This window comes from Heterodontus francisci, chromosome 13, assembly GCF_036365525.1.
Source record: "Heterodontus francisci isolate sHetFra1 chromosome 13, sHetFra1.hap1, whole genome shotgun sequence".
Classification (NCBI taxonomy): domain Eukaryota; kingdom Metazoa; phylum Chordata; class Chondrichthyes; order Heterodontiformes; family Heterodontidae; genus Heterodontus; species Heterodontus francisci.
The window spans coordinates 110949346-110966007 of NC_090383.1; the positions used below are offsets into that span (position 1 = coordinate 110949346).

A 16662-nucleotide genomic window follows, 5' to 3' on the forward strand; every position below is an offset into this window, starting at 1 on the left:
TGTTGTAAGATTATTGGTTGCAGAATAATATAATTGCCATTGTTTTACTGAAATTCTTCAGAACATCGCACTGAGTTTCAATGTGAGCTCCACTGTGTTTGTTCTCCTTGTGCACAAGTTAATTAAAGTCGGTTGCGAGTACTCCCCGTGCCAAGTCTGATTATATTACTACAGTTTCTTCGACACCAGCACTCCAATATTGTGTGACTCCACAGATTCTATCACTCCAATATTCCTTCGCTCTAAGATTCCATCACTTCACAGATTCCATCGCGCAAATATTGCATCCTTCCACAGATTCCAACACTCCACAGATTCCAACACTCCATGAATCCATCACACTAAACATTCCAAACATTCCAACATTCCATCACTCCACAGATTCCAACACTCCAAAGATGCCATCATTTCACAGATTCCATCATTCAAAAGATTCCAACATTCCGCAGATTCCACCATTCCAAAGATTCCATCATTCCAAGAAACCAACATTCCACAGATTCCAACACTCCACTATTCCATCATTCCAAAGATTTGAACACTCCACAGATTCCAACACTCCAAACATTCCATCATTCCACAGATTCCATCACTCCAGTATTCCATCATTCCACAGATTCCATCACTACAAAGATTCCATCACCCCAATATTCCATCATTCCACAGATTCCAACACTCCAGTATTCCATCATTCCAAAGATTCCATCATTCCACAGTTTCCATCACTCCAATATTCCATCATTCCACAGACTGAATCATTCCAGAGATTCCATCACGCCAAAGATTCCATCACGCCAAAGATTCCATCACTCATGTATTCCATCATCCCACAGATTGCAACACTCCAAATATTCCAACACTCCACATATTCCATCATTCAACAGGTTCCATCATTCCAAAGGTTCCAACATTCCAAAGATTCCATCACTCCAAAGATTCCGACATTCCAAAGATTCCAACATTACAAAGATTTCATCACGTCAAAGAATCCATCACTCCAAAGATTCCAACATTCCAAATATTCCAGCACTCTAAAGATTCCATCACTCTAAAGATTCCGTCACTCCACAGATTCCGTAACTCCACAGATTCCAACATTCCAACGATTCCAAAACTCCACACATTCCATCATTCCACAGATTCCATCACTCAAAATATTCCAACTTTCCAACGATTCCAAAACTCCACACATTCCATCATTCCACAGATTCCATCACTCAAAATATTCCAACTTTCCAACGATTCCAACACTCCACACATTCCATCATTCCACAGATTCCATCACACCAAAGTTTCCAAAATTCCAAAGATTTCATCACTCCAAAGATTCCATCACTCCAAATATTCCACCATGCCACAGTTTCCATTATTCCAAAAATTCCATCACTGCAAAAATTCCATCATTCCACTGATTCCAACACTCCACAGATTCCATCATTCCACAGATTCCATCCCTCCAAAGCTTCCTAACATTCCAAAGATTCCAACACTCCAAAGATTCCAGCATTCCACAGATTCCATTATTCCAAAGATTCCATCACTCCAAAGACTCCAACATTCCACAGATTCCATCACTTCAAAGATTCCGACATTCTAAAGATTCCAACATTCCAACGATTCTCACACTCCACACATTCCATGATTCTACAGATTCCATCATTCCAACATTCCAAAGATTCCATCACTCCAAAGACTCCAACATTCCACAGATTCCATCACTCCAAAGATTCCAACATTCCAAAGATTCCAACACTCCACAGATTGCATCATTCGATAGATTCCATCACTCCAAAGATTCCAACACTCCTCAGATTCCAACATTCCAAAGATTCCATCACTCGACAGATCCCATCACTCGATAGATTCCATCAATCGACAGATTCCATCATTCCACAGATTCCATCTCTCCAAAGTTTCCATCATTCCAAACCTTCCAATATTCCACAGATTCCATCACTCCAAAGATTACAACATTCCAAAGGATCCATCACTCCAAAGATGCCATTACTCCCAAGATTCCAACATTCCAAAGATTCCAACTCCACAGATTCCAACATTCTAAAGATTTCAACACTCCACAGATTCCATCATTCCATAGATTCCAACACTCCACAGATTCCATCATTCCATAGATTACATCACTCCAAAGATTTCAACATTCCAAACATTCCATCACTCCAAAGAGTCCATTATTCCACAGATTCCATCACTGCACAGATTCAATAATTCCCAAGATTCCAACATTCCAAAGATTCCAACACTCCCGAGAGTTGCATCATTCCATAGATTCCATCACTCCAAAGATTCCAACATTCCCAAGATTGCAATATTCCAAAGATTCCAAAACTCCACACATTCCATAATTCCACAGATTCCATCATTCCAAAGATTCCAACACTCCACAGATTCCAACATTCCAAAGAGTCCATCACTCCAAAGGTTCCAACATTCCAAAGATTCCAACATTCCAAAGATCGCATCACTCCAAAGATTGCATCACTCCAACGATTCCAACATTCCAAAGATTCCATCACTCCAAAGATTCCGACATTCCAAAAATTCGAACACTACAACAATTCCATCACTCCAAAGATTCCTTCACTGAATATAGTCCAACATTCCAGCGATTCCAAGACTCCACACATTCCATCATTTCACAGATCCCATCTCTCAAAAGATTCCAACATTCCCATGATTCCAACACTCCACACATTCCATAATTCCACAGATTCCATCATTCCAAAGATTCCAACACTCCACAGATTCCAACATTCCAAAGAGTCCATCACTCCAAAGATTCCAACATTCAAAAGATTCCAACACACCACGGCTTCCATCATTCCACAGATTCCATCACTCCACTGATTCCAACATTCCAACGATTCTAACCTTCCACACATTCTATAACTCCACAAATACCATAATTCCAAAGATTCCAACATTCCAAAGATTCTACCACTCCAAAGATTCCATCATTCCACCGATTCCATCCCTCCAAACATTCCATCATTCCAAAGCTTCCACATTCCACAGATTACACCACTCCAAAGATTCCATCATTCCACAGATTCCATCACTCCAAAGATTCCATTACTCCCAAGATTCCAACACTCCACAGATTCCATCATTCCACAGATTCCATCATTCCACAGATTCCATCATTCCATAGATTCCATCATTCCATAGATTCCATCACACCAAAGATTTCAACATTCCAAAGATTCCATCACTCCAAAGATTCCATCATTCCCAAGATTCCAACATTCCAAGGATTCCAACACTCCCGAGAGTTGCATCATTCCACAGATTCCATCACTTCACAGATTCCATCACTCCACAGATTCCATCTTTCCAAAGATTCAAACAATCCAAATCTTCTATCACACCAATGATTCCATCACTCCAACGATTCCATCATTCCAAACATTCCATTATTCCACAGATTCCATCACTCCAAAGATTCCATCATTCCACCCCTGCCATCATTCCAATGATTCCATCCCTCCAATAATTCCATCATTCCAAAGATTCCATCACTGCAAAGATTTCAATATTCCAAAGATTCCATTATTCCAAAGATTTCATCACTCCACACATTCCATAATTCCACAGATTCCATCATTCCATAGATTCCATCACTCCAAAGATTCCATTGCTTCAAAGCTCCCAACATTCCAAAGATTCAATCATTCCAAAGATGCTGGCATTCCAAAGATTCCAACACTCCACAGATTCCAACATTCCAAAGATTCCAACACTCCACAGATTCCAACATTCCAAAGGTTCCAACACCCCACAGACTCCAACATTGCAAAGGTTCCATCACATCAAAGATTCCTTCACTCCGAAGATTCCAACATTCCAAAGATTTCAAAACCCAACAGATTCCATCATTCCACTGATTCCATCATTTCTAAAATTCCAACATTCCAAAGATTCCATCACTCTGCAGATGCCATCACTCCAAAGATTCCTTCACTGAAAGGATTCTAACATTCCAGCGATTCCAAGACTCCACACATTCCATCATTCTACAGATCCTATCTCTCAAAAGATTCCAACATTCCCATGATTCCAACACTCCACACATTCCATCATTCCACAGATTCCATCACTCAAAAGATTCCAAAGCTCGAAAGATTCCATGACTCCAAAAATTCCATCATTCCAAATATTCCATCATTCCACAGATTCAATTATTCCAAAGATTGCATCACTCCAAAGATTCCAACAATCCAAAGATTCGATCACTCCAAATATTCCATCATTCCACAGATTCCATCATTCCAAAGACTCCAACATTGCAAAGGTTCCATCACTCCAAAGATTCCGACATTCCAAAGATTCCCATATGACACTGATTCCAACATTCCATAGATTCCATCACTCCAAAGATTCCTACATTCCACAGATTCCAACGTTCAAAATATTCCATCACTCCAAAGATTCCAACATTCCAATGATTCCAACACTACACACATTCCATAATTCCACAGATTCCAACATTCCAAAGAGTCCATCACTCCAAAGATTCCAACATTCCAAAGGTTCCAACACTCCACAGATTCCATCACTCCACAGATTCCATCACTCCAACGATTCCAACATTCCAAAGATTCCATCACTCCAAAGATTCCAACATTCCAAAGATTCCAACACTCCACAGACTCCAACATTGCAAAGGTTCCATCACATCAAAGATTCCTTCACTCCAAAGATTCCAACATTCCAAAGATTCCGACACTCCACAGATTCCATAATTCCAAAGGTTGCATCACTCCAAATATTCTGACATTCCAAAGATTCCAACACTCCACAGAGTCCAACACTCCACAGATTCCAACACTGCAAAGTTTCCATCACATCAAAGATTCCTTCATTCCAAAGATTCCAACATTCCAAATATTCCATAACTCCATAGATTCCATCACTCCAAAGATTCCAACATTCCAAAGATTCCAAAACTCGACAGATTCCATCATTCCACTGATTCACTCACTTCTAAGATTCCAACATTCCACAGATTCCATCACTCCACAGATTCCATCGCTCCGAAGATTCCAACATTCCCACAGATTCCAACACTCCACAGATTCCATCACTTCACAGATTCCATCACTCCAACGATTCCAACATTCCAAAGATTCCATCACTCCAAAGATTCCAACATTCCAAAACTCCACAGACTCCAACATTGCAAAGGTTCCATCACATCAAAGAATTCTTCACTCCAAAGATTCCAACATTCCAAATATTCCATAACTCCAGAGATTCCTTCACTCCAAAGATTCCAACATTCCAAAGATTCCAAAACCCGACAGATTCCATCATTCCATTGATTCCATCACTTCTAAGATTCCAAAATTCCAAAAATTCTGAAACTCTGCAGATGCCATCACTCCAAAGATTCCTTCACTGAAAAGATTCCAACATTCCAGTGATTCCAAGACTCCACACATTCCCTCATTCCACAGATCACATCTCTCAAAAGATTCCATCACTCCACAGATTCCATCATTCCAAAGACTTCATCACTCCAAAGATTCCAACACACCACAGACTCCAACATTGCAAAGGATCCATCACATCAAAGATTCCTTCACTCCAACGATTCCAACATTCCAAAGATTCCATCACTCCAAAGATTCCGACATTCCAAAGATTCCCACACTACACAGATTCCTACATTCCAAAGATTCCATCACATCAAACGATTCCAACATTCCAAAGATTCCATCACTCCAAAGATTCCAACATTCCATAGATTGCAAAACTCCACAGATTCCATCACTCCACAGATTCCAACATTCCAACACTCTACAGATTCCATCATTCCACAGATTCCATCTCTTCAAAGTTTCCATCACTGCAAAGCTCCCAACATTCCAAAGATTCCATCATGCCAAAGATGCTGGCATTCCAAAGATTCCAACACTCCACAGATTCCAACATTCCAAAGATTCCAACACCCCACAGACACCAACATTGCAAAGGTTCCATCACATCAAAGATTCCTTCACTCCAAAGATTCTAACATTCCAAAGATTCCAAAACTCGACAGATTCCATCATTCCACTGATTCACTCACTTCTGAGATTCCAACATTCCACAGATTCCATCACTCCACAGATTCCAACACTCCACCCATTCCATCATTCCACAGATTCCATCATTCCAAAGATTCCATCACTCTCCTGATGCCATCACTCCAAAGATTCCTATCTCTGAAAAGATTCCAACATTCCCATGATTCCAACACTCCACACATTCCATCATTCCACAGATTCCATCACTCCAAAGATTCCAAAATTCTAAAGATTCCATGACTCCAAAGATTCCATCATTCCAAATATTCCATCATTCCATAGATTCAATTATTCCAAAGATTGCATCACTCCAAAGATTCCAACAATCCAAAGATTCGATCACTCTAAATATTCTATCATTCCACAGATTCCATCATACCAAAGATTCCAACACTCCAAAGACTCCAACATTGCAATGATTCCATCACTCCAAAAATTCCGATATTCCAAAGATTCCCACATGACACAGATTCCAACATTCAAAAGATTCCATCACTCCAAAGATTCCAACATTCCAATGATTCTGATATTCCACACATTCCATCATTCCACAGATTCCATCACTCCAAAGATTTCATCACTCCAATGATTCCAACATTCCAATGATTCCATCACTCCAAAGATTCCAACACTCCAAAGATTCCAACACTCCAAAGATTCAAACACTCCAAAGATTCCAACTCTCCAAAATTCCAACATTCCAATGATTCCATCACTGCAAAGATTCCAACACTTCAAAGATTCGAACACTCCAAAGAGTCCATCACTCCAAAGATTCCGAAATTCCAAAGATTCCGACATTCCACAGATTCCATAATTCCAAAGGTTGCATCACTCCAAAGATTCCATCACTCCAAAGATTCTGACATTCCAAAGATTCCAACACTCCACAGATTCCAACACTGCAAAGATTCCATCACATCAAATATTCCTTCATTCCAAGATTCCAACATTCCACAGATTCCAACACTCCACAGATTCCAACACTGCAAAGATTTCATCACATCAAAGATTCCTTCATTCCAAAAATCCAACATTCCAAATATTCCACAACTCCATAGATTCCATCACTCCAAAGATTCAAACATTCCAAAGATTCCAAAACTCGACAGATTCCATCATTCCACTGATTCACTCACTTCTGAGATTCCAACATTCCACAGATTCCATCACTCCACAGATTCCAACACTCCACCCATTCCATCATTCCACAGATTCCATCATTCCAAAGATCCCATCACTCCAAAGACTCCAACATTGCAAAGATTCAATCACTCCAATGATTCCGACATTCCAATGATTCCCTCATGACACAGATTACTACATTCCACAGATTCCATCACTCCAATGATTCCAACATTCCAAAGAGTCCATCATTCCACAGGTTCCATCACTCCAAAGATTCCAACATTCCACAGATTCCATCACTCCACAGATTCCAACACTCCACAGATTCCAACACTCCACAGATTCCATCATTCCACAGATTCCATCTCTTCAAAGAATCCATCACTCCACAGTTTCCAACATTCCAAAGACTCCAACATTTCAAAGATTCTATCACTCCGAAGATTCCCTTACTCCAAAGATTACAACATTCCATAGGTTCCATCACTCTAAAGATTCCATCAGTTCAAAGATACCAACATTCAAAAGATTCCATCACTCCAAGGATTCCAACATTCCAACGATTCTAACACTCCACACGTTCCATCATTCCACAGATACCATCACTCCACAGATTTCATCACTCCAATGATTCCAACATTCCAAAGATTCCATCACTCCAAAGATTCCAACACTCCAAAGATTCCATCACTCCACAGATTCCAACATTCCAATGATTGCATCACTCCAAAGATTCTGACATTCCAAAGATTCCAACAATCCACAGAAACAACACTGCAAAGATTCCATCACATCAAAGATTCTTTCATTCCAAAGATTTCAACGTTCCAAATATTCCATAACTCCATAGATTCCATCACTCCAAAGATTCCATCTTTCCAAAGATTCCAAAACTCGACAGATTCCATCATTCCACTGATTCACTCACTTCTAAGATTCCAACATTCCAAAGATTCCATCACTGCACAAATTCAATCCCTCCAAAGATTCCAACATTCCACAGATTCCATATTTCCATAGATTCCAACACTCCAAAGTTTCCATCACTTCAAAGATTCTAACATTCAAAACATTCCTCCACTCCAAAGGTTCCATCACTCCAAAGATTCCAACATTCGAAAGATTCCATCATTCCAAAGATTCCAACATTCCAAAGTTTCCAACACTCCACAGATTCCATTACTTCAAAGAATCCATCACTCCACAGTTTCCAACATTCCACAGATTCAATCAATCCAAAGATTCCAACATTGCAAAGATTCCAAAAACTCCAAAGATTCCATCATTCCAAAGATACCAACATTCCAAAGAGTCTATCACTCCACAGATTCCATCATTCCAAAGATTCCATCATTCCAAATATTCCATCACTCCAAAGATTCCAACATTCCAAAGATTCCATCACTCCAAAGATTCCTTCATTCCAAATATTCCAACATTGCAAATATTCCAAAACTCCATAGATTCCATCACTCCAAAGATTCCAACATTCCAAAGATTCCAAAACCCGACAGATTCCATCATTCTACTGATTCCATCACTTCTAAGATTCCAACATTCCAAAGATTCCTTTCGTCTGCAGATGCCATCACTCCAAAGATTCCTTCACTGAAAAGATTCCAACATTCCAAAGATTCCATCATTCCAAATATTCCATCACTCCAAAGATTCCAACATTCCAAAGATTCCATCACTCCAAAGATTCCTTCATTCCAAATATTCCAACATTGCAAATATTCCAAAACTCCATAGATTCCATCACTCCAAAGATTCCAACATTCCAAAGATTCCAAAACCCGACAGATTCCATCATTCTACTGATTCCATCACTTCTAAGATTCCAACATTCCAAAGATTCCTTTCGTCTGCAGATGCCATCACTCCAAAGATTCCTTCACTGAAAAGATTCCAACATTCCAAAGATTCCATCATTCCAAATATTCCATCACTCCAAAGAATCCAACATTCCACAGATTCCATCATTCCATAGATTCCATCACTCCAAAGATTCCATCGCTTCAAGTATTCCATCACTCCACAGATTCCATCACACCAATGATTCCAACATTCCAGCACACCACAGATTTCATCATTCCACAGATTTCATCTCTTCAAAGTTTCCATCACTGCAAAACTCCCAACATTCCAAAGATTCCATCATTCCAAAGATGCTGGCATTCCAAAGATTCCAACACTCCTCAGATTCCAACATTCCAAAGATTCCAACACCCCACAGACTCCAACATTGCAAAGGTTCCATCACATCAAAGATTCCTTCACTCCAAAGATTCCAAAACCCGACAGATTCCATCATTCCACTGATTCCATCACTTCTATGAGTCCAACATTCGAAAGATTCCATCACTCTGCGGATGCCATCACTCCAAAGATTGCAAAATTCGAAAGATTCCATCACTTCAAAGACTCCACACATTCCATCATTCCACAGATCCTATCTCACAAAAGATTCCAACATTCCCATGATTCTAACACTCCACACATTCCATCATTCTACAGATTCCAACACGCCAAAGATTCCAGCAATCCAAAGATACCGTCACTCCAAAGACTCCAACATTGCAAAGATTCCATCACTCCAAAGATTCCAACATTCCAAAGATTCCCACATGACACAGATTCCAACATTCCAGATTCCAACACTCCACAGATTCCATCAATTCAAAGATTCTAACATTCAAAACATTCCATCACTCCAAAGATCCCAACATTCCAAAGAGTCCATCATTGCAAAGATTCCAACATTCCAAAGAGCCCATCACTCCACACTTTCCAACATTCCAAAGATTCCCTCACTCCAAAGATTCCAACATTCCATAGATTCTATCACTGCACAGATTCTATCACTCCAAAGATTCCATCGCTCCACATATTCCATCATTACACAGATTCCATCTCTTCAAAGATTCCATCACTGCAAAGATCCCAACATTCCAAAGATTCCATTACTCCAAAGATTCTGACATTCCAAAGATTCCAACACGCCATAGATTCCAACATTCCAAAGATTCCAAAACCCGACAGATTCCATCATTCCACTGATTCCATCACTTCTAAGATTCCAACATTCCAAAGATTCCATCATTCCAAATATTCCATCACTCCAAAGATTCCAACATTCCACAGATTCCATCATTCCATAGATTCCATCACTCCAAAGATTCCATCGCTTCAAAGATTCCATCACTCCACAGATTCCATCACTCCACAGATTCCATCACTCCACAGATTCCATCACTCCAATGATTCCAACATTCCAGCACGCCACAGATTTCATCATTCCACAGATTTCATCTCTTCAAAGTTTCCATCACTGCAAAGCTCCCAACATTCCAAAGATTCCATCATTCCAAAGATGCTGGCATTCCAAAGATTCCAACACTCCACAGATTCCAACATTCCAAAGATTCCAACACCCCACAGACTCCAACATTGCAAAGGTTCCATCACATCAAAGATTCCTTCACTCCAAAGATTCCAACATTCCAAAGATTCCAAAACCCGACAGATTCCATCATTCTACTGATTCCATCACTTCTAAGATTCCAACATTCCAAAGATTCCTTTTGGCTGCAGATGCCATCACTCCAAAGATTCCTTCACTGAAAAGATTCCAACATTCCAAAGATTCCATCATTCCAAATATTCCATCACTCCAAAGATTCCAACATTCCACAGATTCCATCATTCCATAGATTCCATCACTCCAAAGATTCCATCGCTTCAAGGATTCCATCACTCCACAGATTCCATCACACCAATGATTCCAACATTCCAACACGCCACAGATTTCATCATTCCACAGATTTCATCTCTTCAAAGCTTCCATCACTGCAAAATTCCCAACATTCCAAAGATTCCATCATTCCAAAGAAGCTGGCATTCCAAAGATTCCAACACTCCACAGATTCCAACATTCCAAAGATTCCAACACCCCACAGACTCCAACATTGCAAAGGTTCCATCACATCAAAGATTCCTTCACTCCAAAGATTCCAAAACCCGACAGATTCCATCATTCCACTGATTCCATCACTTCTATGAGTCCAACATTCGAAAGATTCCATCACTCTGCAGATGCCATCACTCCAAAGATTCCAAAATTTGAAAGATTCCATCACTTCAAAGACTCCACACATTCCATCATTCCACAGATCCTATCTCTCAAAAGATTCCAACATTCCCATGATTCCGACACTCCACACATTCCATCATTCCACAGATTCCATCACTCCAAAGATTCCAAAATTCGAAAGATTCCATGACTCCAAAGATTCCATCATTGCAAATATTCCATCATTCCACAGATTCAATTATTCCAAATATTCCATCATTCCACAGATTCCATCATTCCAAAGATTCCATCACTCCAAAGACTCCAACATTGCAAAGATTCCCACATGACACAGATTCCAACATTCCAAAGATTGCATCACTCCAAAGATTCCAACAATCCAAAGATTTGATCACTCCAAATATTCCATCATTCCACAGATTCCATCATTCCAAAGATTCCATCACTCCAAAGACTCCAACATTGCAAAGATTCCCACATGACACCGATTCCAACATTCCAAAGATTCCATCACTCCAAAGATTCCATCATTCCAAAGATTGCAACATTCCCAATTTCATCACTTCAAAGATTCCATCATTCCACACATTCCATTATTCCAAAGATTGAATCACTTCAATGCTTCCAACATTCTAAAGATTCCATCACTCGACGGATTCCATCACTCCAAAGATTCCAACATTCCAAAGATTTTGACACTCCACAGTTTCCATCATTCCACAGATTCTATCACTACATAGATTCCATCAATCCAAAAATTCCAACATTTCAAAGATTCCATCACTCCAAATATTCTAGCTCTCCAAAGATTGCGACTTTCCATAGATTCTAACACTACACAGCTTCCAACATTCCCGAGATTCCATCACTCCAAAAAGTCCAATATTTGAAAGATTCCATCATTCGACAGATTCCATCACTCGGCAGATTCCATCACTTCAAAGATTACAACATTCCAAAGATTCCATCACTTGACAGATGCAATCACTCCAAAGATACGAACATTCCAAAGATTCCATCACTCCAAAGATTCCAACATTCCACAGATTCCAGCATTCCAAGGATTCCAATATTCCAAAGATTCCAACATTCCAAAGATTCCAACACTCCACAGATTCCATCATTCCACAGATTCCCTCATTCCACTGATTCCAACATTCCACAGTTCCATCACTCCAAAGATTCCAACATTCCACAGATTCCAGCATTCCAAGGATTCCAATATTCCAAAGATTCCAATATTCCAAAGATTCCAACATTCCAAAGATTCCAACACTCCACAGATTCCATCATTGCAAAGATTTCAACTCTCCACAGATTTCATCATTCCATAAATTCCATCACTCTAAAGATTCATTGTTCCAAAGCTTCCAACATTCCAAAGATTACATCACTTCAAAGATTCCTTCATTCCAAAGATTCCATGACTCCAAAGATTCTGACATTCCAACGATTCCAACACTCCACAGATTCCAACATTCCAAAGCTTCCAACATTCCAACAATTCCAACACACCACACATTCCTTCATTCCACAGACTCCATCACTCCAAAGATTACAACATTCCAAATATTCCAACACTCCAAAGATTCCATCACTGCAACACTCCATAGATTCCATCACTCCAAAGATTCCATCATTCCAGATACTCCATCATTCCAAAGATTCCATCATTCCAAAGACTCAATCACTCGACAGGTTCCATCACACAAAAGATTCCATAATTCCACAGGTTCCACCACTCCAAAGATTCCATCACTCCAAAGATTCCAACATTCCAAAACATTCCATCATTCCACAGATTCCAAAATTCCAAAGGCTTCATAAATGCAAAGATTCCATCACTCCACAGCTTCCATCATTCCACAGATTCCATCACTCCAAAGATTCCATCACTCCAAAGATTCCAACATTCCAAAGATTCCATCATTCCACAGATTCCATCACTTCAAAGACTCCAAATTCCAAAGATTCCATCATTCCATGGATTCCAACATTCCAAAGGCTCCATCAATGCAAAGATTCCATCACTCCACAGCTTCCATCACTCCACAGATTCCATCATTCCACAGATTCCATCACTCCCAAGATTCCAACATTCCAAAGATTCCATCATTCCACAGATTCCATCATTCCACTGATTCACTCACTTCTTAGATTCCAACATTCCAAAGATTCCTTTCGTCTGCAGATGCCATCACTCCAAAGATTCCTTCACTGAAAAGATTCCAACATTCCAAAGATTCTATCATTCCAAATATTCCATCACTCCAAAGATTCCAACATTCCACAGATTCCATCATTCCATAGATTCCATCACTCCAAAGATTCCATCGCTTCAAGGATTCCATCACTCCACAGATTCCATCACACCAATGATTCCAACATTCCAGCACGCCACAGATTTCATCATTCCACAGATTTCATCTCTTCAAAGCTTCCATCACTGCAAAATTCCCAACATTCCAAAGATTCCATCATTCCAAAGATGCTGGCATTCCAAAGATTCCATCACTCCACAGATTCCATCACACCAATGATTCCAACATTCCAGCACGCCACAGATTTCATCATTCCACAGATTTCATCTCTTCAAAGCTTCCATCACTGCAAAATTCCCAACATTCCAAAGATTCCATCATTCCAAAGATGCTGGCATTCCAAAGATTCCAACACTCCACAGATTCCAACATTCCAAAGATTCCAACACCCCACAGACTCCAACATTGCAAAGGTTCCATCACATCAAAGATTCCTTCACTCCAAAGATTCCAAAACCCGACAGATTCCATCATTCCACTGATTCCATCACTTCTATGAGTCCAACATTCGAAAGATTCCATCACTCTGCAGATGCCATCACTCCAAAGATTCCAAAATTTGAAAGATTCCATCACTTCAAAGACTCCACACATTCCATCATTCCACAGATCCTATCTCTCAAAAGATTCCAACATTCCCATGATTCCGACACTCCACACATTCCATCATTCCACAGATTCCATCACTCCAAAGATTCCAAAATTCGAAAGATTCCATGACTCCAAAGATTCCATCATTGCAAATATTCCATCATTCCACAGATTCAATTATTCCAAAGATTGCATCACTCCAAAGATTCCAACAATCCAAAGATTCGATCACTCCAAATATTCCATCATTCCACAGATTCCATCATTCCAAAGATTCCATCACTCCAAAGACTCCAACATTGCAAAGATTCCCACATGACACAGATTCCAACATTCCAAAGATTGCATCACTCCAAAGATTCCAACAATCCAAAGATTTGATCACTCCAAATATTCCATCATTCCACAGATTCCATCATTCCAAAGATTCCATCACTCCAAAGACTCCAACATTGCAAAGATTCCCACATGACACCGATTCCAACATTCCAAAGATTCCATCACTCCAAAGATTCCATCATTCCAAAGATTGCAACATTCCCAATTTCATCACTTCAAAGATTCCATCATTCCACACATTCCATTATTCCAAAGATTGAATCACTTCAATGCTTCCAACATTCTAAAGATTCCATCACTCGACGGATTCCATCACTCCAAAGATTCCAACATTCCAAAGATTTTGACACTCCACAGTTTCCATCATTCCACAGATTCTATCACTACATAGATTCCATCAATCCAAAAATTCCAACATTTCAAAGATTCCATCACTCCAAATATTCTAGCTCTCCAAAGATTGCGACTTTCCATAGATTCTAACACTACACAGCTTCCAACATTCCCGAGATTCCATCACTCCAAAAAGTCCAATATTTGAAAGATTCCATCATTCGACAGATTCCATCACTCGGCAGATTCCATCACTTCAAAGATTACAACATTCCAAAGATTCCATCACTTGACAGATGCAATCACTCCAAAGATACGAACATTCCAAAGATTCCATCACTCCAAAGATTCCAACATTCCACAGATTCCAGCATTCCAAGGATTCCAATATTCCAAAGATTCCAACATTCCAAAGATTCCAACACTCCACAGATTCCATCATTCCACAGATTCCCTCATTCCACTGATTCCAACATTCCACAGATTCCAGCATTCCAAGGATTCCAATATTCCAAAGATTCCAACATTCCAAAGATTCCAACATTCCAAAGATTCCAACACTCCACAGATTCCATCATTGCAAAGATTTCAACTCTCCACAGATTTCATCATTCCATAGATTCCATCACTCTAAAGATTCATTGTTCCAAAGCTTCCAACATTCCAAAGATTACATCACTTCAAAGATTCCTTCATTCCAAAGATTCCATGACTCCAAAGATTCTGACATTCCAACGATTCCAACACTCCACAGATTCCAACATTCCAAAGCTTCCAACATTCCAACAATTCCAACACACCACACATTCCTTCATTCCACAGACTCCATCACTCCAAAGATTACAACATTCCAAATATTCCAACACTCCAAAGATTCCATCACTGCAACACTCCATAGATTCCATCACTCCAAAGATTCCATCATTCCAGATACTCCATCATTCCAAAGATTCCATCATTCCAAAGACTCAATCACTCGACAGGTTCCATCACACAAAAGATTCCATAATTCCACAGGTTCCACCACTCCAAAGATTCCATCACTCCAAAGATTCCAACATTCCAAAACATTCCATCATTCCACGGATTCCAAAATTCCAAAGGCTTCATAAATGCAAAGATTCCATCACTCCACAGCTTCCATCATTCCACAGATTCCATCACTCCAAAGATTCCATCACTCCAAAGATTCCAACATTCCAAAGATTCCATCATTCCACAGATTCCATCACTTCAAAGACTCCAAATTCCAAAGATTCCATCATTCCATGGATTCCAACATTCCAATGGCTCCATCAATGCAAAGATTCCATCACTCCACAGCTTCCATCACTCCACAGATTCCATCATTCCACAGATTCCATCACTCCCAAGATTCCAACATTCCAAAGATTCCATCATTCCACAGATTCCAACATTCTACAGATCCATCATTCCAAAGATTCCATCATTCCAAAGATTCCACCACTCCAACGATTACATCACTCCACTGATTCCATGACTGTAAACATTCCATCACTCCAAAGATTCCGACATTCCAAAGATTCCATGACTTGAAAGCTTCCAACATGCCACAGATTCCATCACTCCAAAGATTGCAACATTCCCGATTTCATCACTCCACACATTCCATTATTCCAAAGACTGAATCACTTCAATGCTTCCAACATTCCAAAGATTCCTTCACTCGACGGATTCCATCACTCCAAAGATTCCATCACTCCAAAGATTCCAACATTCCAAAGATTCCATCATTCCACAGATTCCATCA

General features: G+C 39.7%; 1 protein-coding gene across 2 annotated transcripts in view; it reads right to left on the minus strand.

The window, feature by feature from the left end:
• kif26ba (kinesin family member 26Ba) overlaps window positions 1-16662 on the minus strand; it is a 527333-nt gene that overhangs the window by 26617 nt on the left and 484054 nt on the right. The gene's annotated exons all lie outside the window — the stretch shown is intronic.